The sequence below is a fragment of the Scyliorhinus torazame genome, chromosome 4 (genome assembly GCF_047496885.1).
Source record: "Scyliorhinus torazame isolate Kashiwa2021f chromosome 4, sScyTor2.1, whole genome shotgun sequence".
In the NCBI taxonomy this organism is placed as follows: domain Eukaryota; kingdom Metazoa; phylum Chordata; class Chondrichthyes; order Carcharhiniformes; family Scyliorhinidae; genus Scyliorhinus; species Scyliorhinus torazame.
The window spans coordinates 117,337,920-117,361,534 of NC_092710.1; the positions used below are offsets into that span (position 1 = coordinate 117,337,920).

Here is a 23,615-nt window from a genome sequence, read left to right on the forward strand (position 1 = left end):
TCCACCCTATCCCCATAACCCAGTAACCCCAGCCAACACTAAGGGCAATTTTGGACACTAAGGGCAATTTATCATGGCCAATCCACCTAACCTGCACATCTTTGGACTGTGGGAGGAAACCGGAGCACCCGGAGGAAACCCACGCACACACGGGGAGGATGTGCAGACTCCGCACAGACAGTGACCCAAGCCGGAATCGAACCTGGGACCCTGGAGCTGTGAAGCAATTGTGCTAACCACTATGCTACCGTGCTGCCGCTAATTCACTCTTGGTCAATTCCTCATTTGTGGTTATCGATGGCAGTTGGTTTATCCCGCTATTTATGGCGTGGACGAACTCTGGCTCATCTCCATAGTTTTTGTATTGCTTCTTACTTCTTGTGACTTGTGTGAAGCATGCTGGGATAGAAGATGGCTCTTCCCATTGAGAATGTGAGACTTGGATGCAAGATTTGTTTGCCACCATACCTTAATGGTTCCAGAATTATGTCCATGACTGGAAGCCACATTCCTCCAGGCCTATAAAGCAGTGTGCCAGTTGTTCCAGACGATTCAGCTATGGTTCTTTGTCCAATAAGACCGTTACACTAGCTCCTGTGCCCAGCTTAAAGTTTGTTGAAATAGCTATTAACTGAGATGTCTGTATTCTAGAATGAAAATCCAGGATTTTTTGACCTCACCCAAGAAGTATAGTTATATGCCCTCTTGGTGTGCTGTCTCGGCCTCATGAATCCTCTTGGGATCTTCAATGCGCTTTTATGTTTTGGCTTTGCACAACTTTATGAAATGTTCTACTTGTTTACATTGAAAGCATTGGGCTGAAATTGCCAGACATTAAACACGCCTGGAAGGATGCTTTGCTCCACAGGGCTGACATGGTCGCCTGACTTGTGAGTGAGAGTATTGCTTTCCTCGGCCTGAAGTGTCTCTGTTTCTGTGCTGTTTCACTAACTGACAGTAGGATTTACTTTGTACAACAGTGCTTATTCTCTTAATATGAGCCTGTACTGCAAACAAATTTTAGACAGATTGTCAGGCATTTTCACGGGTTAGTTTTTCCTGCACGTGAAGCATGTCAAAGTGCGTAATCTACCACTCCTACAACTATTCTGTCTGCAATTAACTCAGAGATTTCTCATCATCATAATCACAGCCTTCAACCATTCTGTACAGCTCATTGAAGGAGTCGACGACAGATTCCCCTGGCTGCTGAACATGGGGCGAAATTCTCCGGTATTGGCGCGATGTCTGCCGACTGGCGCCCAAAACGGCGCAAATCAGTCAGGCATCGCGCAGCCCCAAAGGTGCGGAATGCTCCGCATCTTGGGGGGGCCGAGCCCCAACCTTAAGGGGCTAGGCCCGCGGCGGATGAATTTCCGCCCCGCCAGCTGGCGGAAAAAGCCTTTGGTGCCCCGCCAGCTGGCGCAGAAATGACATCTCCGGGCGGCGCATGCGCGGGAGCGTTAGCGGCCGCTGACGGCATTCCCGCTCATGCGCAGTGGAGGTAGTCTCTTCCGCCTCCGCCATGGTGGAGACCGTGGTGAAGGCGGAAGGGAAAGAGTGCCCCCACGGCACAGGCCCGCCCGCGTGTCGGTGGGCCCCGATCGCGGGCCAGGCCACCGTGGGGGCACCCCCGGGGCCCGATCGCCCCGCGCCCCCCCCCCCCCCCCCCCCAGGACACCGGAGCCCGCCCGCGCCGCCTTATCTCGCCGGTAAGGTAGGTGGTTTAATCTACGCCGGCGGGACAGGCATTTTAGCGGCGGGACTTCGGCCCATCCAGGCCGGAGAATCGCCGGGGGGGGGGGGGGGGCCTCCATCCGGCGCGATTCCCGCCCCCGCCGAATATCCGGTGCCGGAGAATTCGGCAACCGGCGGGGGCGGGATTCACGTCAGCCCCCGGCGATTCTCCGACCCGGCAGGGGGTCGGAGACCTCGCCCCATGTTTATTACATTTAGTTGTTTTAGGATTTTGTTACTTCTGGAGGTTAAAATATGCAGATAATTTCCAAACTTCATTAAATTTTGCAGATGTTTTGTTGATTCCCCATCTAGCTATTACATCATCAGCTATCGGGCCTACCAAATAAAGCTTTACTGTGTTCAGCTTTTGTATTTTTATCCAGGCCTAAAGCAATTATGTATAAAAGGAATCTCTTGATCAGGTACCGACTCAGGAATCGGGTTTCGCGAACTGACTCACAGTTTTAAACAGCAATTTCTGGCCACTGGAGTATGTAATTTTTTTCAGGACTTGTGTTATCCAGAATATTTTTTTTTCAGCACACCTCTGCTAGTTCTATTGATTCTGCACAGTCTGGGTATTGAAGCTGGACTTCTCCAAGATTCAAAGGCGTCTTCTGCTGCAATGAGGAATTTAATTTCTGCCTTCAGCTTCCAAACCTTTCTTTGAAAATTAGATTTTCTCTGGCAATTTCCTTCTGCGCCTTCGCTTCTTGAGCTTTTCTTCAGGTCAGAATGTTTCTTTGATTTTTTTTCTTCTGTTTTCAAGGATTTTTTTTTGGGGGGGGGGGGGTGGGGGGGTTTCTGCAGTCGCTGCGAGATTATGAGTTGTTACATTCACAGTCACCATGTTGTTAAGATATTGGTGTAGTTCAGTAGGTCTTATTAAGGTACTTTTAATCTTAGGTAGTTCAACGGTAAGTATTCATTAACTACTAGGAACTTAACACAATTCTGTAAAGATCCAAGCTGGGAACTGTCTCCATGATTGCTTCTACACGTGGCTCTATCCAACACTACACCAACCCCCTAGGTGCAGGCTTTGTGTTCTCTTACATCATTGTGTGTGCAGTACTGCATTCAGTCCCACATTTACCCTATATGTGCCAAACCCTTATACTACATTTAACCACAAAATAGATAGATAATAATCTTTATTGCCACAAGTAGGCTTACATTAACACTGCAAAAATTCCCTAGTTGCCACAATCCGGTGCCTGTTCGGGTACACGAGAGGGAGAATTCAGAATGTCCAAATTACCCAACCGCACGTCTTTCGGGACTTGTGGGAGGGAACCGGAGCACCCGGAGGAAACCCACGCAGAAATGGGGAGAACGTGCAGACTCCACACAGAGAGTGATCCAAGCCAGGAATCAAACCTAGGACCCTGGAGCTGAGAAGCAACAGTGCTACCCACTGTGCTACCATGCTCCTTTCCAAGCTGGTCACTTAAGGAGAAGGGACAGATAGTGGTTGAAAGTTTTGCTGTCCAACTTTATGGCTGTCTGGTGTCAGAGGCTGTTTCCGTCAACTGGAAGGAGACTAATGTAGTTCCAATTTTTAAAATGGTAAACAAAACAGAGCCAGGTTACTTTATGGCCTTAACTTGACATCATCAACAGGGAAGATGCCCAAAGATATCACAGCTGCCCTATATGACCGCAACTAAAAAGATTTTATCAGAGACATTCAACACAGTTTCTGGTAAAGATAATTTCTCACCAATTTGGAAGATTTGAAGAAGCCACCAGGCTAGAAGATGAGGGTAGTCTGGTTAGACATTATCTACCAGAATTTACAAAATGTCTTTGATAAGGTATGTCACAAGAGATTTATCTGAGAGAATCTTGTGGGACTAGTGCCAATTTGATACAGTGGATTGGGAATTGGCAGAATTACCGCAGGCAGAAAACTGTAACTAATGTATTTGTTTGGTGGCCGATGACCAATGGTGATCAATGTTGTAACCATTGCTTTTTATATTGATGATCTCAATATATGTGACGGGAAATGATCCACGACCTTGTTGATAATACCAAGACATTTGTGAGTCAGAACTTCAGAGGATGCATAACTACTACAGGCAGCTGTATCGGACCCATCTTTAATTTAGGAAAATATATGTTATGCACATGGACAGGTCAAAACCCCCACAGGTGGTTAGTTAGCAAAATTAGAGCACATGTGATAGGAGGTTATATATTGGCATGGATTAAGAATTGGTTAACAGGCAGAAAACTCTTGCATTGGCAGGCTGTAACAGCAGGATCAATACTTGTGCCCCAGCTGTTCACAATATACATCAATGATTTGGATATGGGGACCAAATGCACTATTTCCACGTTCACAGATGACATAAAGCTAGTTGGGAATGCGTGTTGTTAGGAAATTGCAAAGCAGCTTCAAGGGGATTTGGACAGACTGAATGAGTGAGCAAGAACATGGCAGGTGGAATACAATATGGAAAAATGTGAGGTTGTCCACTTTGATAGAAGAAAGAGATATGCAGAATATTTCTCAAGTGGGGAGAGATTAGAAAGTGTAGAGGTACAAATGGACCAGGGTGTCCCCGTCAATAAGTCACTGAAAGCTAACATGCGGTGCAGCAAGAAATTCGAAAGGCTAATTATAGGTTAATCTTTATTGCAAGAAGATTGGAGTAGGGAGTAGCAAAGGCTTCAATTGTATAGAACCTTGGGAAGACCACAACTGGAGTAGTGCATGCAGTTTTGGTTCCCTTATCTTAGGAAGGATATTCCTGAGAGTGCAGCAAAGGTTCACCAGGCTTGTTCCCGAGATGACAGGACTGTCCTATGAAGAGAGATTGGGAAAACTGGGCCTACATTCTCTAGAGTTTCAAAGAATGAGAAGCGATCTCATTGAAACCAACGAAATTCTCACAGTAAAATAGAGTAGGTGCAGATAAGATGCTTCCCCTGACTGGGGTGTCTAAAGCTAAGGGACACAATTTCAAAATAAGGGGGAAGTCACTAATGAGCGAGGTGAGGGCATTTTAACTTTTTACTCAGAGGGTTCTGAATCTGAAATTCTCTCACCCCGCAGACTGTGGAAGCTCAGTCAGTGCGTATGTTTAAAGCAGAGGCTGACAGATTTCTTTTTTTTATTAAATATTTTATTGAAAATTTTTGGTCAACCAACACAGTACATTGTGCATCCTTTACACAATATTATAACAACACAAATAACAATGACCTATTTTATAAACAAAAAATGAATAAATAATAAATAACAAAAATGAAAACTAGCCCTAATTGGCAACTGCCTTGTCACAAGTAACACTCTCCAAAAATATAATTTAACAGTCCAATATATAATTATCTGTAGCAACGACCTATACATACTATACAGTATATATTAACAACCCTGAGAGTCCTTCTGGTTCCTCCTCCCCCCCCCCCCCCCCCCCACCCCCCCCGATCCTGGGCTGCTGCCTTCTTTTTCCCATTCCGTCTATCTTTCTGCGAGGTATTCGACGAACGGTTGCCACCGCCTGGTGAACCCTTGAGCCGACCCCCTTAGGACGAACTTAATCCGCTCTAGCTTTATAAACCCCGCCATGTCATTTATCCAGGTCTCCACCCCCGGGGGCTTGGCTTCTTTCCACATTAGCAATATCCTGCGCCGGGCTACTAGGGACGCAAAGGCCAAAACATCGGCCTCTCTCGCCTCCTGCACTCCCGGCTCTTGTGCAACCCCAAATATAGCCAACCCCCAGCTTGGTTCGACCCAGACTCCGACTACTTTTGAAAGCACCTTTGTCACCCCCATCCAAAACCCCTGTAGTGCCGGGCATGACCAAAACATATGGGTATGATTCGCTGGGCTTCTCGAGCACCTCGCACACCTATCCTCCACCCCAAAAAATTTACTGAGCCGTGCTCCAGTCATATGTGCCCTGTGTAATACGTTAAACTGAATCAGGCTTAGCCTGGCACACGAGGACGACGAGTTTACCCTGCTTAGGGCATCTGCCCACAGCCCCTCCTCGATCTCCTCCCCCAGCTCTTCTTCCCATTTCCCTTTTAGTTCATCTACCATAGTCTCCCCTTCGTCCCTCATTTCCCTATATATATCTGACACCTTACCATCCCCCACCCATGTCTTTGAGATCACTCTGTCCTGCACCTCTTGTGTCGGGAGCTGCGGGAATTCCCTCACCTGTTGCCTCGCAAAAGCCCTCAGTTGCATATACCTGAATGCATTCCCTTGGGGCAACCCATATTTCTCGTCAGCGCTCCCAGACTCGCGAACTTCCCATCCACAAACAGATCTTTCAGTTGCGTTATTCCTGCTCTTTGCCACATTCCATATCCCCCATCCATTCCCCCCGGGGCAAACCTATGATTGTTTCTTATCGGGGACCCCCCCCCAAGGCTCCAGTCTTTCCCCTATGCCGTCTCCACTGTCCCCAAATCTTCAGTGTAGCCACCACCACCAGGCTTGTGGTGTAGTTCCTCGGTGAGAACGGCAATGGGGCTGTCACTATAGCCTGTAGGCTAGTCCCCCTACAGGACGCCCTCTCTAATCTCTTCCACGCCGCTCCCTCCTCCTCTCCCATCCACTTACTCACCATTGAAGTATTAGCGGCCCAATAATACTCACTTAGGCTCGGTAGTGCCAGCCCCCCCCCCCCTATCCCTACTACGCTGTAAGGATCCCTTCCTCACTCTCGGGGTCTTCCCGGCCCACACAAAACTCATGATACTCTTTTCGATCCTTTTGAAAAAAGCCTTCGTGATCACCACCGGGAGGCACTGAAACACAAAGAGGAATCTCGGGAGGACCACCATCTTAACCGCCTGCACCCTCCCTGCCAGTGACAGGGATACCATATCCCATCTCTTGAAATCCTCCTCCATCTGTTCCACCAACCGCGTTAAATTTAACCTATGCAATGTGCCCCAATTCTTAGCTATCTGGATCCCCAGGTAACGATAGTCCCTTGTTACCTTCCTCAACGGTAGGTCCTCTATTTCTCTACTCTGCTCCCCTGGATGCACCACAAACAACTCACTTTTCCCCATGTTCAATTTATACCCTGAAAAATCCCCAAACTCCCCAAGTATCCACATTATTTCTGGCATCCCCTCCGCCGGGTCCGCCACGTATAGTAGCAAATCGTCCGCATACAAAGATACCCGGTGTTCTTCTCCTCCCCTAAGTACTCCCCTCCACTTCTTGGAACCCCTCAACGCTATCGCCAGGGGCTCAATCGCCAGTGCAAACAATAATGGGGACAGAGGGCATCCCTGCCTTGTCCCTCTATGGAGCCGAAAATATGCAGAATCCCGTCCATTCGTGACCACGCTCGCCACTGGGGCCCTATACAACAGCTGCACCCATCTAACATACCCCTCTCCAAAACCAAATCTCCTCAACACCTCCCACAAATAATCCCACTCCACTCTATCAAATGCTTTCTCGGCATCCATCGCCACTACTATCTCCGTTTCTCCCTCTGGTGGGGCCATCATCATTACCCCTAACAACCTCCGTATATTCGTGTTCAACTGTCTCCCCTTCACAAACCCAGTTTGGTCCTCGTGGACCACCCCCGGGACACATTCCTCTATTCTCATTGCCATTACCTTGGCCAGGACCTTGGCATCTACATTTAGGAGGGAAATAGGTCTATAGGACCCGCATTGTAGCGGGTCCTTTTCCTTCTTTAAGAGAAGCGATATCGTTGCTTCAGACATAGTCGGGGGCAGTTGTCCCCTTTCCTTTGCCTCATTAAAGGTCCTCGTCAGTACCGGGGCAAGCAAGTCCACATATTTTCTATAGAATTCGACTGGGAATCCATCCGGTCCCGGGGCCTTTCCCGCCTGCATGCTCCTAATTCCTTTCACCACTTCTTCTACCTCGATCTGTGCTCCCAGTCCCACCCTTTCCTGCTCTTCCACCTTGGGAAATTCCAGCCGATCCAAGAAGCCCATCATTCTCTCCCTCCCATCCGGGGGTTGAGCTTCATATAATTTTTTATAAAATGTCTTGAACACTCCATTCACTCTCTCCGCTCCCCGCTCCATCTCCTTCCTCATCCCTCACTCCCCCTATTTCCCTCGCTGCTCCCCTTTTCCTCAATTGGTGTGCCAGCAACCTGCTCACCTTCTCCCCATATTCGTACTGTACACCCTGTGCCTTCCTCCATTGTGCCTCTGCAGTGCCTGTAGTCAGCAAGTCAAATTCTACATATAGCCTTTGCCTTTCCCTGTACAGTCCCTCCTCCGGTGCTTCCGCATATTGTCTGTCCACCCTCAAAAGTTCTTGCAGCAACCGCTCCCGTTCCTTGCTCTCCTGCTTCCCTTTATGTGCCCTTATTGATATCAGCTCCCCTTTAACCACCGCCTTCAACGCCTCCCAGACCACTCCCACCTGGACCTCCCCATTATCATTGAGTTCCAAGTACTTTTCAATGCACCCCCTCACCCTTAGACACACCCCCTCATCTGCCATTAGTCCCATGTCCATTCTCCAGGGTGGGCGCCCTCCTGTTTCCTCCCCTATCTCCAAGTCCACCCAGTGTGGAGCGTGATCCGAAATGGCTATAGCCGTATACTCCGTTCCCCTCACCTTCGGGATCAATGCCCTACCCAGCACAAAAAAGTCTATTTGCGAGTAGACTTTATGGACATAGGAGAAAAACGAGAACTCCTTACTCTTAGGTCTGCTAAATCTCCACGGGTCTACACCTCCCATCTGCTCCATAAAATCTTTAAGTACCTTGGCTGCTGCCGGCCTCCTTCCAGTCCTGGACTTCGACCTATCCAGCCCTGGTTCCAACACCGTATTAAAATCTCCCCCCATTATCAGCTTTCCCATCTCTAGGTCCGGAATGCGTCCTAGCATCCGCCTCATAAAATTGGCATCATCCCAGTTCGGGGCATATACGTTTACCAAAACCACCGTCTCCCCCTGTAGTTTGCCACTCACCATCACGTATCTGCCCCCGTTATCCGCCACTATAGTCTTTGCCTCGAACATTACCCGCTTCCCCACTAATATAGCCACCCCCCTGTTTTTCGCATCTAGCCCCGAATGGAACACCTGCCCCACCCATCCTTTGCGTAGCCTAACCTGGTCTATCAGTTTCAGGTGCGTTTCCTGTAACATAACCACATCTGCCTTAAGTTTCTTAAGGTGTGCAAGTACCCGTGCCCTCTTTATCGGCCCCTTCAGCCCTCTCACGTTCCACGTGATCAGCCGAGTTGGGGGGCTTCCTACCCCCCCCCCCCCCTTGTCGATTAGCCATCACCTTTTTCCAGCTCCTCACCCGGTTCCCACGCAGCTGTATCTCCCCCAGGCGGTGCCCCCCCGCCCATCCTCTCCCATACCAGCTCCCCCCTCTCCCCAGCAGCAGCAACCCAGTAATTCCCCCCTCCCACACCCCCCCCCCGCTAGATCCCCCGCTAGCGTAATTACTCCCCCCATGTTGCTCCCAGAAGTCAGCAAACTCTGGCTGACCTCGGCTTCCTCCCGTGACCTCGGCTCGCACCGTGCGACGCCCCCTCCTTCCTGCTTTTCTATTCCCGCCATGATTATCATAGCGCGGGAACCAAGCCCGCGCTTCTCCCTTGGCCCCGCCCCCAATGGCCAACGCCCCATCTCCTCCACCTCCCCTCCTCCCCCCATCACCACCTGTGGGAGAGAGAAAAGTTACCACATCGCAGGATTAGTACATAAAACCCCTCTTTGCCCCCCACATTCGCCCCACCACTTTGTTCAAACGTTCTTTTTAATAACCCGCTCATTCCAGTTTTTCTTCCACAATAAAGGTCCACGCTTCATCCGCCGTCTCAAAGTAGTGGTGCCTCCCTCGATATGTGACCCACAGTCTTGCCGGTTGCAGCATTCCAAATTTTATCTTCTTTTTATGAAGCACCGCCTTGGCCCGATTAAAGCTCGCCCTCCTTCTCGCCACCTCCGCACTCCAGTCTTGATAAACGCGGATCACCGCGTTCTCCCATTTACTGCTCCGAGTTTTCTTCGCCCATCTAAGGACCATTTCTCTATCCTTAAAACGGAGGAATCTCACCACTATGGCTCTGGGAATTTCTCCTGCTCTCGGTCCTCGCGCCATCACTCGGTATGCTCCCTCCACCTCCAACGGACCCGCCGGGGCCTCCGCTCCCATTAACGAGTGCAGCATCGTGCTCACATATGCCCCGACGTCCGCTCCCTCCACACCTTCAGGAAGACCAAGAATCCTCAGGTTGTTCCTTCTTGCGTTGTTTTCCAGTGCCTCCAACCTTTCCACACATCGTTTCTGATGTGCCTCCTGCGTCTCCGTCTTCACCACCAGGCCCTGTATGTCGTCCTCATTCTCGGCTGCCTTTGCCTTCACGACCCGAAGCTCCCGCTCCTGGGTCTTTTGTTCCTCCTTTAGCCCTTCGATCGCCTGTAGTATCGGGGCCAACAGCTCTTTCTTCATTTCCTTTTTGATCTCTTCCACACAGCATTTCAAGAACTCTTGTTGTTCAGGGCCCCATGTTAAACTGCCACCTTCCGACGCCATCTTGGTTTTTGCTTGCCTTCCTTGCCGCTGTTCTAAAGGATCCACTGCAATCTGGCCACTTTCTCCTCCTTTTTCCATCCGTATCCAGGGGGGATTCCCTTCTGGTTTACCGCACAGTGTTTTTAGCCGTCAAAATTGCCGTTGGGGCTCCTATCAAGAGCCCAAAAGTCCGTTTCACAGGGAGCTGCCGAAACGTGCGACTCAGCTGGTCATCGCCGCACCCGGAAGTCCGGCTGACAGATTTCTAATTGGCAATGACATAAAGGGGTATGGGGGTACTGTGGGAAAAGGCATTGAAAAGGATGATCAGCCACGAATGGCAGAACAGGCTTGATGGGCTGAATGGCCTGCTCTATGTTCCCAAATGTTAAATATATATGTACCCTACAACATAAGTAATTAAAGCCAATGATGGATCACTAAAAGTCCAAGACTAATGTCATGTAGAGATCGCTAAAGTAAAGAGAGTTCTGGAACCTATTCCCAGGACAATTCATGCTGCAGTCAGAAGGAAAAATTCTAACCTTTGAACAACAAAGAAACAGAAAAAAAAAGGAGGAAAAAATGGTTAGTTGGTAATCTTAGAAACGTCGTCTAAAACCTTTATGCGTACAACTATTGATACACTCCAAGGAACTCAAGGCAACATCCAAAATGCAAGCATCAGTCCTGAAAGGAACAGCGTGATACCATGACACAAAATGTTTCTATAAATTGAACATTTACAACAGATACAGCAAGTTAACAAATAAAAAATCTGATGATGGTCAGAGAGAAATCTGATGGCCTCACCAACTTTGGAATTCATAGGAATACACAATTCCCTCAAGGCAATTCTACCATTCAAGATAACAGCCGATTTGTATTTTAACTCCATTTATCTGCATTTTTAAACATATTCCTTGATACCTTTACCTCCCCAAAAATCTATTGATATGAGCCTTGAAAATGTCAATTGACACAGCCCAACAACCACAGCCATTTGTCTGTGGTGGTGATGGTGGAGGAGGGGGGTTGGAGAACAGTTCCCTTTGAGTGAGGAACAGTTTCCTGACATCACCTGAACAGCCTAACTTTAATTTTAAGATTGTGCCCTCTTGTTCCTACACCAGAGGGAGTAGCTTATCATACCTGTTCCTTTCAATCCCTTTATCATTTTAAAAACCCTTCACCCATCGAAATTAAAGGACTACAAACAAGTTTAGGTAAATTCTCCTCACAGTTTAACACTTTAGGCTCTGGTATAATTTTGGTGAATCTAAACCTACTCTTGAGACTGATATGCACAGTGCCCAAGTGCATAGTATCCAGGTGGGGGCCGAATGAAGACTCAGCACAACTGCCACACCACTTCCTTTTTCTGCTTTTCCACTCCCTTGCAGTAAAGGTCAATGTGTCTATTTGTCTATATATTTACGTTTGCCCTATGTATTTTTCTCATGTATGGAGTGATCTGTCTGAACTGTACGCAGAACAATACTTTTCACTGTACCTCGGTACATGTGACAAACAAATCTAATCCAATCCATGGGAATTTTTATTATTTTTTGCACCTACGCACTAGTTTTAATGATTTCTGTATTTGGACACACAAATTCCTTGTTTCTCCTTGGCTCCAAGTCTCTCATCATTAAGAAAATATCCCAAATTACTTTAAATCAAAGTACTTGGTGTGAAAGCTGTGGCAAGAATACAATTTTCTTCAAATGATTTTCATTAATGAAACCAACGCTAACATGAACATTGATTATGAAAAATTCTATTACATGAACCACAGAAATAATTTTTCTGAAACAAAACAAAGGTTGGCACAGAGGGTGAACTATACTTGAGGCCCAGCGAAACACTTAAGGATTCATGACTATAAAACAAACATTGAAGCTGTATCAAGCGAATCAAGAATTATCAGGTCATCCTGTCCTTCAACAAACTAAACCTTCTGGGATTCCCTAGAACAGTGCAGGCAGAATTCATTATCATGAATTAGTCACATTTCAGGGCCTTGTTTAGCCACTAGCCATTTTATTAAAAGGTTTTCATAGCTATGAAATATCAACTAACTGGAGTCAAAAAGAGGTGGGAAATTTTCCTTTACAGCTAACCCAGTACCAATTGAGCCACTCACAGTGACTTCAATGATGCCATGTGACATGACCCATAATGCATTAAAGATCTTGGACTGGATTCTCCATCGCTGGGATCCTCTGCTTTGCCGGCAGCGTACTCATGCCTGCGGAATTCCTGATGCCATGGGGGTGCCCACAATGGGAAACTCCATTGACCCGCTGCCGTAGGAGGTGCGCCACATCAGAAAATGGGTGCGGCGGGATGGAGAATCCCACACTTCATGTTTGCTAAATTGCCCCTTGTGTCAACTTTCCTGATTATACATTTATGGAAACTATGTAAACCTGTCATACTGTAATTATACCCTCCTGCTTTGCAGAAACTCGATTTGTCACGCCCAGTTCATCAGTCTTCTTCAAGCAACAAAAATTCTAAACGGGCTAAGTGAACTGCTTTCAAAATTGCTGTACATTTTGTTAAATAACTAACTCCTAATATCTACTCATAGCCCTTCGAGATCTCTGCAATCCTCCCATTCTGGCCTCTTGCACATCCCTGATTTTATTCTTTTTTAATTATAAATTTAGAGCATCCAATGATTTGTTTTCTAATTAAGGGGCAAATTAGCGTGGCCAATCCACCTACCTGCACATCTTTTGGGTTGTGGGGGTGAGGCCCATGCAGACACGGGGAAAATGTGCAAACTCCACACAGACAGTGACCCGGGGCAGGGATCTAACCCAGGTCCTCATGCCATGAAGCAGTAGTGCTAACCACTGCGCCACCATGCCACCCTGTGCACATCCCTGATTCTAAAAGCCCCACTGGTTGCTGGTTGTTTAGTTTCTCTGCCATTTCCTTGGCGGAGAACAGGGATATGGTGAAGAAACTACACAGATACTTTCCATCTGTCTTCATGGAAGAAGATACAGAAAATCTGCCAGAAATACAAGGCGACCAAGAGATATGTGAAAATGATGAACTAAAATAAATTAGTATTAGTAAAGAGGTCATACAAGGAAAGTTAACTGGATTGAAGGTTGATAAGTCCCCTGGAGCTGATGAGTGTCATCCCAGAGTGTTGAAGGAGGTAGCAGAGAGAGAGAGTGGATGAATTCTTTGGATTCTGGAAAGGCTCCTGCAGACTGGAAAGTAGCAAATATAACCTCACTATTTAAAGAGGGATGGAGACTGGGCAATTACCAACTTGTTAGTTTGATGTTAATAGTCAGGAAAATTTTGGAATCTATTGTAAAGGATGTGATTACTGGACATTTGGAAAAGAATGGTAAAATTGGGCCGAGTCAACATGGATTTATGAAAGGGAAATCATGTTTGACAAACCTGTTGGAATTATTTGAGGATATTACTTGTAGCATTGATAAAGAAGAACCAGTGGATGTGGTGTATTTGGATGTTCAGAAGTCTTTTTACAAGGTCCCACACAGGTTAATAAATAAAATTAGAGTACATGGAATTGGGGAAAATATACTGGTAGGAATAAATGGATCATTCTCAGAGTGGTAAGCTGTTACTAGTGTGGTACTGCAAGGATCAATGCTAGGTCCACAGCTCCTCACAATCTATATCAATGATTTGGATCTGGGGATCAATTGTAATATTTGCAAATTTGATACCAAACTGGGTGGAAACAGAAATTGTAAAGAGTATGGAAGTTTCAAGAGGACTTGAACGGGCTAAGTGAACTGGCAGGAACATAGCAGACGACTATAATGTGAATATGGGTAGTTATTCACTTTCTTAGAAATAAAGGTAGAATATTTCTTAAATGGTGAGAGATTGGGAAGTGCATGTGTCCAAAGGAAGCTGGATGTCCTTGTTCATGAGTCACTAAAAGTTAGCACACAGATGCAGCAAGCAATTAGGAAGGCAAATTGTATATTGGAATTCATTGCAAGTAGGTTTGAGTACAGGAGCAAATGTGTCTTGCTGTAGTTGTATCGAGCCTTCGTGAGACCTCACTTGGAATATTATGTTGTTTTAGCCCCTTGATCTAAGGAGTATACTTGCCATAAAGCGAGTACAGCAGAGGTTCACTAGAGTAATCCCTGGGATGGCAGGATTGTCCTAGGAGGAGAGATCGATGAGACTACATCTGTATTCCCAAGAGTTTGGAAGAATGAGGGCTGATTCCATTGAACATTGGAAACTTTTACAGGGTGTGACAGGATGGATGTAGATAAAAATGTTTCCCCTGGCTAGTGATTCTAATACCCAGGGGTGTAATCTCAGGATAAGGTGTAGGCCATTTAAGATTGAGATGAGAAAGAATTAAGAATTTCTTCACTCAGAGCATGGTGAATCTTTGAAATTCTTTACCCTGGAAAGCTGTGGAATCTCAATCATTGAGCATGTTAAAGATAGAAATTAGTAGATTTCTGGAGATTAATGACATCAAAGGATACAGTGATATACGGGGCACTGAGGAATTGGCATTGAGGGAGATGATCAACTGTGATTTAATTGAATGGCAGAGTAGGCTTGACTGAATAGCCCACTTCTGTTCCCATGTTCCTTCAACAGCCCGAGTCCTAAGCTCTGGAATTCCTTCCCTAAAACCTCTCTCCTTCTTTAAACAGCTTTATGTTATTCTTTTGATATGAAATATCCCGAGATATTTCACTATGTTAAACACACTATATAAATGAAAATTGCTGTTGAATAAAGTAAAACTTTGGTTTTGTAAAACAGAGTGTCTCAATTTGAGTTTCATATAGAGCAGATAATAAGCAGAATAATTTATCCTACGACAGTGTAAACTGCACGGGCTCGATCCAGTGCTTTAAATAAGGTAGCTGAACTACAAAATTAGTGATTGTAGCATCAAAATCTATTAAGCTGTAATTTTTAAAATAATATATTGTTATTACATTGTATATATATTTTTATATTGGTAAGTGAGGGTTTTGATTAATTCTGATCCTGTGTTGTTGTTAAAATTGTTGTTGATATAAATCTAAAGTACAACATAAATTAAGGACAAAACTTATGACCTCAAAATAAGTACCTACACAGTCTGATCTAATTAACCACTTCCCTCTAACCTCATTTCGCCTGAACTTATAATTGGTGTTAACACCCTGTGCAAAATGATGTTGGAGATTGACTGGATCCAACTACTTAGAATCAATAAGTTCTCTGGAGGTATTTTGTGCAATATTAACAACTAGCACTTATCTATCCCCTTTCACATACTAAAACATCCCAAGATGTTTCACAGGGGCGTTATCAGGCTAAACCTTGATACCGAGCCATCTAAGGAGACGTTAGGGCAAGTGACCGAGGAGGGCTGACGCCCTTTAGTTTGCCTCCCTAATCACCCGCCGAAGTATCCTGCTTGGCTGGCGGTCAGCAGCACCACCCAAAGCTGCAGACTGGATGTCCGACCTATTGGAATCCCTCCAAAGGGAGAAAATTAAATTTGACATACAAGAGTCGGAAGAAGGCTTCCACAAAACGTGGGAACCATTCACTCGGTTGTTCCAAGACCTGTTCGTAGCCAACACCGAGGACGCCAAAGAACAAGATGGGGTAGCCACGACACAGTTAGGAAGATTGGGGGAGGGGAGGTCAGGGAAATATGGAACTCAACCAAATCCAACAAGAGAGACATGACACACAAGGGGGTAGGAAGAAAAGACGAAGAGAAAATCAGTGGAAGGGGAAATGCAGGGAACCACAACTACCACTGCTAATACTGTAAGGAGGAAAAGAAAGGAAACTAATGTATGTAAATAGGTGAAGGCGGTAAATGTGTAAATAGTTTTAGTTTTATTTTTATTTTGCTTTCTCTTTGTTTCATCTCCTAATATATGTTCATATTTATATATCTGCTCTGTAAGCCAAAAACTCAATAAAAACATTTTTTAAAAAAGGACAGGTGACCAAAAGCTTGGGAAATCGGTAGGTTTTAAGAAGCCTCTTAAAGAGACAGTCGTGGCGAGATTTATGGGCGAATTCCAGTGTTTCATATCCATGCCTCTGAAGACACAGCTGCCATTGGTGCAGTGATTAAAATCCAGGGTTCTCAAGTGACCCAGAGCAGAGTTTCACTTGGATCCCAAAAGGCTAAAGGAGGTTACAAAGAATGGAAAGTGATGAGGTCATGTAGGGATTTGATAACATGAAAGCAAATTTTAAAATCAAGGCATTGCTGTTATCAGGAGTCAACGAAGGGAAATTAGCACAATAGATGATGGATGAACAGGACTTTATTTGCAAATTGTTTTCTTCTGATTCAGTTTGATCATTGCTGACACAAGTGGCTGCAAAGAAACATAAATTAGGTAGCACAAAGATTGACACAAGAAGGTCCTAGCCATTGGTGCAAGCTTGTTTCCAAGTTAGCACGTATTGAGCCAAATCCCCAGCTTGGATCATTGGAGGGGTTAGCGACATGTTGTAGAACAATGCTTTACAAAAAAATATATTTTTGAATTTACTGGCTGGAAACTCCTAATTGTGCTTAAGACTAAAGCCACACTCCAGCGACTTTGGGGGTCATAGTCAAAGATGGCTGAATATTTGAATCACTTTACCTTCTACATTCCAAAAACCATTGAAATGGAGTCAAGTTGTCTGAAAAGCCACACCAGGGACAAAGGCCTTGAAAGAGGATGAATAATGGCCATTTCCTATTCAATTAGAAACGCATCCAAACAATCACCTAGGTACTTAATCGGGTGGAGGCAGACCATTAGACATAATCATTTGGACAATGGGACATGGCTAATCAAGAATTTCCAGCCATGATTAATCAAGTTTCAATTGGAATACTAAGATAAAACCAAATTACTGCGGAAGCATGGCAAAGAGCTGGGGTAGTACAGTTGAGAGATCTGTTCGTAGATGGGACGTTTGCGAGTCTGGGAGCGCTGACGGAAAAATATGGGTTGCCCCAAGGGAATGCATTTCGGTATATGCAACTGAGGGCTTTTGCGAGGCAACAGGTGAGGGAATTCCCGCAGCTCCTGACGCAGGAGGTGCAGGATAGAGTGATCTCAGAGACATGGGTGGGGGATGGTAGGGTGTCGGACATATACAGGGAAATGAGGGACGAGGGGGAGATCATGGTAGATGAGCTGAAAGGGAAATGGGAAGAAGAGCTGGGGAGGAGATTGAGGAGGGGCTGTGGGCTGATGTCCTACGTAGGGTAAACTCGTCGTCCTCGTGTGCCAGGCTAAGCCTGATACAATTCAAGGTTCTACACAGGGCGCATATGACTGGAGCATGGCTCAGTAAATTTTTCGGGGTAGAGGATAGGTGTGGGAGATGCTCGAGAAGCCCAGCGAATCACACCCACATGTTCTGGTCATGTCCGGCATTACAGGGGTTCTGGGTGGGGGTGGCGAAGGTGCTTTCGAAGGTGGTGGGGGTCCGGGTCGAGCCAAGCTGGGGGTTGGCTATATTCGGCGTTGCAGAAGAGCCGGGAGTGCAGGAGGCGAGAGAGGCTGATGTTTTGGCCTTTGCGTCCCTAGTAGCCCGGCGCAGGATATTGCTTATGTGGAAGGAAGCCAAACCCCTGGGCGTGGAGACCTGGATAAACGACATGGCAGGGCTTATAAAGTTAGAACGGATCAAGTTCGCATTAAGGGGTTTGGCTCAAGGGTTCACCAGGCGGTGGCAACCGTTCGTCGACTACCTCACAGAACGATAGAGGGAATGAAAAGAAAGAAAGACAACAGCAGCAACCCGGGGGGGGGGGGGGGGGGGGGGGGGCGGGGGGGGGGGGGGGGGGGGTCCGGGCGGGCTCTTAGGGATGTCATTGTATATGTATAGACATGTGTTATAGGTAATGTATATTGGACTGTTGGATTGTACTTTTGGAGAGTAACTATTTTTGACAAGGCAGTTGCCATTTAGTTTTGTTTTTGTTTATATATTATTTATTTACTTGTTTAAAACTGGCCACTGTTATTTATATTGCTTTATTGTTGTTTAAAAGAAAAACCATATACTGTTATGTTTGGCCAAAAAATCTTGAATAAAATATATATTTTTTAAAAAGACACCATCTTCAATAGTCCAGAAGTCCCTTCGCACTGCACTGAGATTCAATCTGAATTACATGTTTAATTCTCTGGAGTTTGACTTGAGCCCACAATCTCTGACAGGTTGTTGAGAGTGCAATGCAATCCGAAACATCCTGAAGTGAAACTTTGGCTTCAAAATATTTGTGAAGTATGTAGTTAGTCATGCAAAATACAAAAATAGCATAGGTTATGCAAATCATGTGACACATGCTAGGATAGCAAACAGTATTTGCAGGAGGAAAATTCCATGTGCCAAATCACAGTCTCAAGCCACTACTTTCCTGTTCAAATATTAAACCAGCAAATAGCTGGTTAAGTGCATGCAACAGATTGGAGGGGATGAAACTGTTTGAGTGGAAGTGTTTGTGCCATCACAAATGTGAGATAATGCATTTTGGAAGGTCTAATGCAGGTAGGGAATATACAGTGAATGGTAGAACCCTCAAGAGTATTGAAAGTCAGAGAGATCTAGGTGTACAGGTCCACAGGTCACTGAAAGGGGCAATACAGGTGGAGAAGGTAGTCAAGAAGGCATACGACATGCTTGCCTTCATTGGCCGGGGCATTGAGTATAAGAATTGGCAAGTTATGTTGCAGCTGTATAGAACCTTAGTTAGGCCACACTTGGAGTATAGTGTTCAATTCTGGTCGCCACACTACCACAAGGATGTGGAGGCTTTAGAGAGGGTGCAGAAGAGATTTACCAGAATGTCGCCTGGTATGGAGGGCATTAGCCATGAAGAGCGGTTGAATAAACTCGGTTTGTTCTCACTGGAACGACGGAGGTTGAGGGGTGACCTGATAGAGGTCTACAAAATTATGAGGGGCATAGACAGAGTGGATAGTCAGAGGCTTTTCCCCAGGGTAAAGGGGTCAATTACTAGGGGGCATAGGTTTAAGGTGAGAGGGGCAAGGTTTAGAGTAGATGTACGAGGCAAGTTTTTTTACACAGAGGGTAGTGGGTGCCTGGAACTCGCTACCGGAGGAGGTGGTGGAAGCAGGGACGATAGTGACATTTAAGGGGCATCTTGACAAATACATGAATAGGATGGGAATAGAGGGATACAGACCCAGGAAGTGTAGAAGATTGTAGTTTAGTCGGGCAGCATGGTCGGCACGGGCTTGTAGGGCCGAAGGGCCTGTTCCTGTGCTGTACATTTCTTTGTTCTTTGTTTGTTCTATCATGAATCGGAGGAGAGAGAGCTGATAATATTCAGTTATGTTATGATTTGTGAGATGTTACATTATAATAGGAGGGCTTAGGGGCACAATGGGTCACATCCCTGCCTCTGAACCAGAAGCTCCAGGTTCGAGTCCCACCCCAGGACATGATGGCCAAGCAAGGTGGATTTGCAACAAGCAGATTATTGCAAAACACAAGCAGGAGTAGGACAGATTCCTGGTCAGTCGTTTGAAATTGGAGCCTCTGCCATCACAATCCATAGCCCCACCCAGCATGCAAGTAAAAGTGAACATTGCCACAGCAACACAGACTAAGTAATCTGTGGCACGCCAAATCATAATGAATAATAGAGAAGAGCATAACATGGCATCTAACAAATAGATTGCTTACTCTTAGCAAGTGACCTGTCTAAATCTACAATCTCTGCCACCACAAGGATTAGTGCAGCAGGAGCATGGAAAACACCATTAACTCCACATTCCCTTCCAAGTCACACTCCGTCCTTCATTGGTGTTGGATCAAACGCCTGGAAACTCTCTACCTGACAGCATTGTGGAAGCACCTTCAACACATGGACAATTGGGTTCCACGCGATAAGATAGAAATTGGCAATAATTGTGAAATATTTTCTCACAATATCCATATCCCCAAAACTAATCTTTAAAAACACAGCCCTATACCCAGACAGCAAGGAAATTCCAAATTGGATTTAAGCTGAAACTCAAGAGCACCATCTATGTCAAAAATTCTGAGAAAGGTTCCAGAGATAGATACATGGACAGCTGGGGTTGTTCTCCTTAAAGTAGAGAGCATTGAGAGAAGATTTGATAGATGTGTTCAAAAGTCATGAGTGATCTCAACAGAGTAGACCAAGAGAAACTGTTCCCATTGGTGGTGTCAAGAAACTGAAGGCACCCAGTTGAAGTAATTAGCAAAACAATTAACAACATGAGGAAATATGTTTTTATGCAGCGAGTGGTTAGAATCTGGAATGCATGTCTTTTTAAAAATAAATTTAGAGTACCAATTCTTTTTTTTTCCAATTAAGGGGCAATTTAGCGTGGCCAATCCACCTACCCTGCACATCTTTGTGTTGTGGGGGTGAGACTCATGCTGACATGGGGACAATGTGCAAACTCCACACAGTGGAATGCATGTCTTGGGAATGTAGCAGAGGCAAATTCATAGAATCAGAGAATCCCGACAAGTGCAGAAGGAGGCCATTTGGCCCATTGAGTCTGCACCGACACTCTGAAAGAGCACCCTATCTAGGCCACCACTGCCCCATCTCCATAATCCCACCTAGGGGCAATTTAGCATAGCCAGTGTACCTAACCTGCACATCTTTGGGCTGTGGGAGGAAACCAGAGAACCCGGAAGAAATCCAACAAGACAGAAAAAATGAGCAAACTCCACACAGTCGCCTGAGGTTGGGATCAAACTCGGGCCCCTGGTTCTATGAGGCAGCAATACTAACCACTATGCCACCCTTAATTCAATTGCAGCTTTCAAAAGTGAATTAGATAAGCACCTGAAGAAAATAAATTGCAAGGCTACAGAAAAGAGAGTGGGACTAGCTGAGTTTCTCTTATTGAGAGCTGGCGTGGACAGAATAGGCCAAATGGCATCCTTCTGTGTTGTGACTATTCGATGATTTATCACATCACTGCTTGTGGGATAAAAGCAAAATACTGTGGATGGTGGAAATCGGAAATAAAAACAGAAAATTCTGGATAACCTCACAAGGTCTGGCAGCATCTGTTAGGAGAGAGAAAGACGGTTAATATTTTGAGTCTGTGTGACTCTTCCACAGAATTTTTGTGGGACCTTGCTCTGCGCATTGTGAGAACAGTGGTTACACTACAAAAGGTACTTAATTGGATGTAAAACACTTTCGGACACCCTGGAAATGCACTATATAAATGTGTCTTTATAAATTATCCCACTACTGTTACATGCTTTTGGAAACTCTGAACTCCCAGGGAGCAATGACAGCCAAGCTACTCGTCACAGAGAATGGTTGTGGCCAAGCCTGTGATTCGGAGAAGACTATTCTTAAGTACACAAACAGGCCATTTTTCACTCAACTGAACTATGGCAGTGTTTGTGCTTCATATGAGCAACCTGTCGCCTCACTATCAGAATCTTTCTATTCCTTCCTCCTTCATGTATTTATCTATGTGTTTATTCTCATCAAAGACATTCTTACTACTTGCCTCAATCACTCCTTGAGGTAGTGAGTTTCACATTCTCACCACTCTGGGGAATCAGTTTCTCTTGAATTCTTTCTTGAATTTATTAGTGAAGGTCTTACATTGTGGGTCTCCCCTCAAACAGAAATACAGCCCCAAATAGACCCAAGCCTCTCCAGTCTTTTCTGATTGTTACCAAAGCTGAGAGGTCATAACTTTATCCTCTCCAGTGCCTCTCAATCCTTTTACATAAATATGGAGATCAGGACAGCTCACTGTACAGTAATCCAAATGCGGGGTGCTCTGACAAAAATAAACCGCATTATCCACTGTGTGGTCCTAAAATTGATACAAGTGATTCGTTCAACTCGCCGATTCCAAGGATTGTCATTGAGCAATATTTATACTTCATTCGATCGACTGCAAGAGGTGATTAGCAATGACCTTATAGACGGCAAAACAAAAACCGCTAGATCCCACTAACTTTTGGCTCAGGGTAGGTGGTCGATATTTGGTGGGTGGATGGAGTTTAAGGCACACGGTGTTGTGCATTGCCTGTATGACTACAGTTGACTAACAGGAAACTCCTGCCCAGAAGTGATCACATAAAGTAAACCAGCAGGGAAACATCGAGCACTGCTGGGCGCTTGTCGTTAATGGTCTAAACTTCAAACTTAGCTATTTTTAAAAAATACATGAACACAAAACGATTCTGGAAAACAATGCAACAAGTAAATTCCCCACAATTGATGTTGCAGCACAAAACACATCCACAAAGCACGGATTACAAGCTTACCCGCATCTGAAAATGCCCAGGCCCTTAGCCGGTAGGATAACAGGACCAACAGCGGGCATTTTCTGAGCAATGGAGGAGCTACAACCTCAGTGCAACACTGTATCCAGCATATAGCCGGAGAAGGAACCTGATGTAGCGACTTCCAGCCTCCTGTTAACAGCTCACACAGGCCTCTGTGTAACTAAACACCAGTGTACGGCTGTCTCTCACATAAACGCACAGCCTGTCTTCAACACACAAAAAAATCCTTTGGATGCAGAAAAAGAAAATGACTTACATGATCCGGGGTGCGCTGGTGTGCTTTCTGAAGGCGCCTGCTCCTTCGTTTTTAGATATGTCTTTTCCTGACTCAAACCTGAAGCTGCTTTTTAAAAATATATATAAAACACTGCATCCACACATTGGAGGAATCGCACTTCGCTAACACTCGCTCTCAGCCCCGCCGCATTGTACAAGCCACTCTCAAAACAGGTCGCAGCAGCATTGTGGGAACCGCGGCCCAACCGACCCACGGTGGCTGCCCGCCTCCTGCTGGCCACGTTGGCAACAACAGCCTTACCGTAATTTACCGCACACAGTTCGCCCGCTAAACTTGGTTCCGACCCACAGCGACCTGTATGGCGGGGAATTGCATCGCATGGAGAGCAGCATTCGGCCCAACTGGTCCATCCAAGCAGTCTCCCGCCGTACTTCATCAAATCCAATCAGCGTATCTTTCTGTTACTTTTTCCCTCACTGCCTCTAGGTCAAATTCATAAAATCGTAGGACGGGTGGAAATAGGCCATTCAGCCCATGATATTCATGTCTGCTGTCAGCAAGAACAACATAGCTAGTCCCACTTCCAAAGTCGACCTTTCAAATCATTTTTCTTCAGATAATTATCCAATTCTCTTTTCAATGCCACAATTGGGCGAGGCAGTATTGACTAGTAATCCAGAGACCAGAGTAATGCTCTGGGGACCTGAGTTCAAATCATACCTGGGCAGATGGTGGAATTTGAATTCAATAAAAATCTGGAATTAAAAGTCTAATGCTGACCATGAAAC

At 45.6% G+C, this 23,615-nt stretch overlaps 1 protein-coding gene across 2 annotated transcripts in view; it reads right to left on the reverse strand.

Annotated features, from left to right (window-relative positions):
* The window catches only part of extl3 (exostosin-like glycosyltransferase 3), a 142,897-nt gene extending 119,847 nt beyond the window's left edge, over positions 1–23,050 (reverse strand). For both annotated transcript variants that reach the window (XM_072498543.1, XM_072498542.1), the window contains exon 1: positions 22,846–23,050. The gene's annotated coding sequence lies outside the window, so the exon portion shown is untranslated. The remainder of the gene's footprint in view (positions 1–22,845) is intronic.
* Positions 23,051–23,615: the final 565 nt, after the last annotated feature.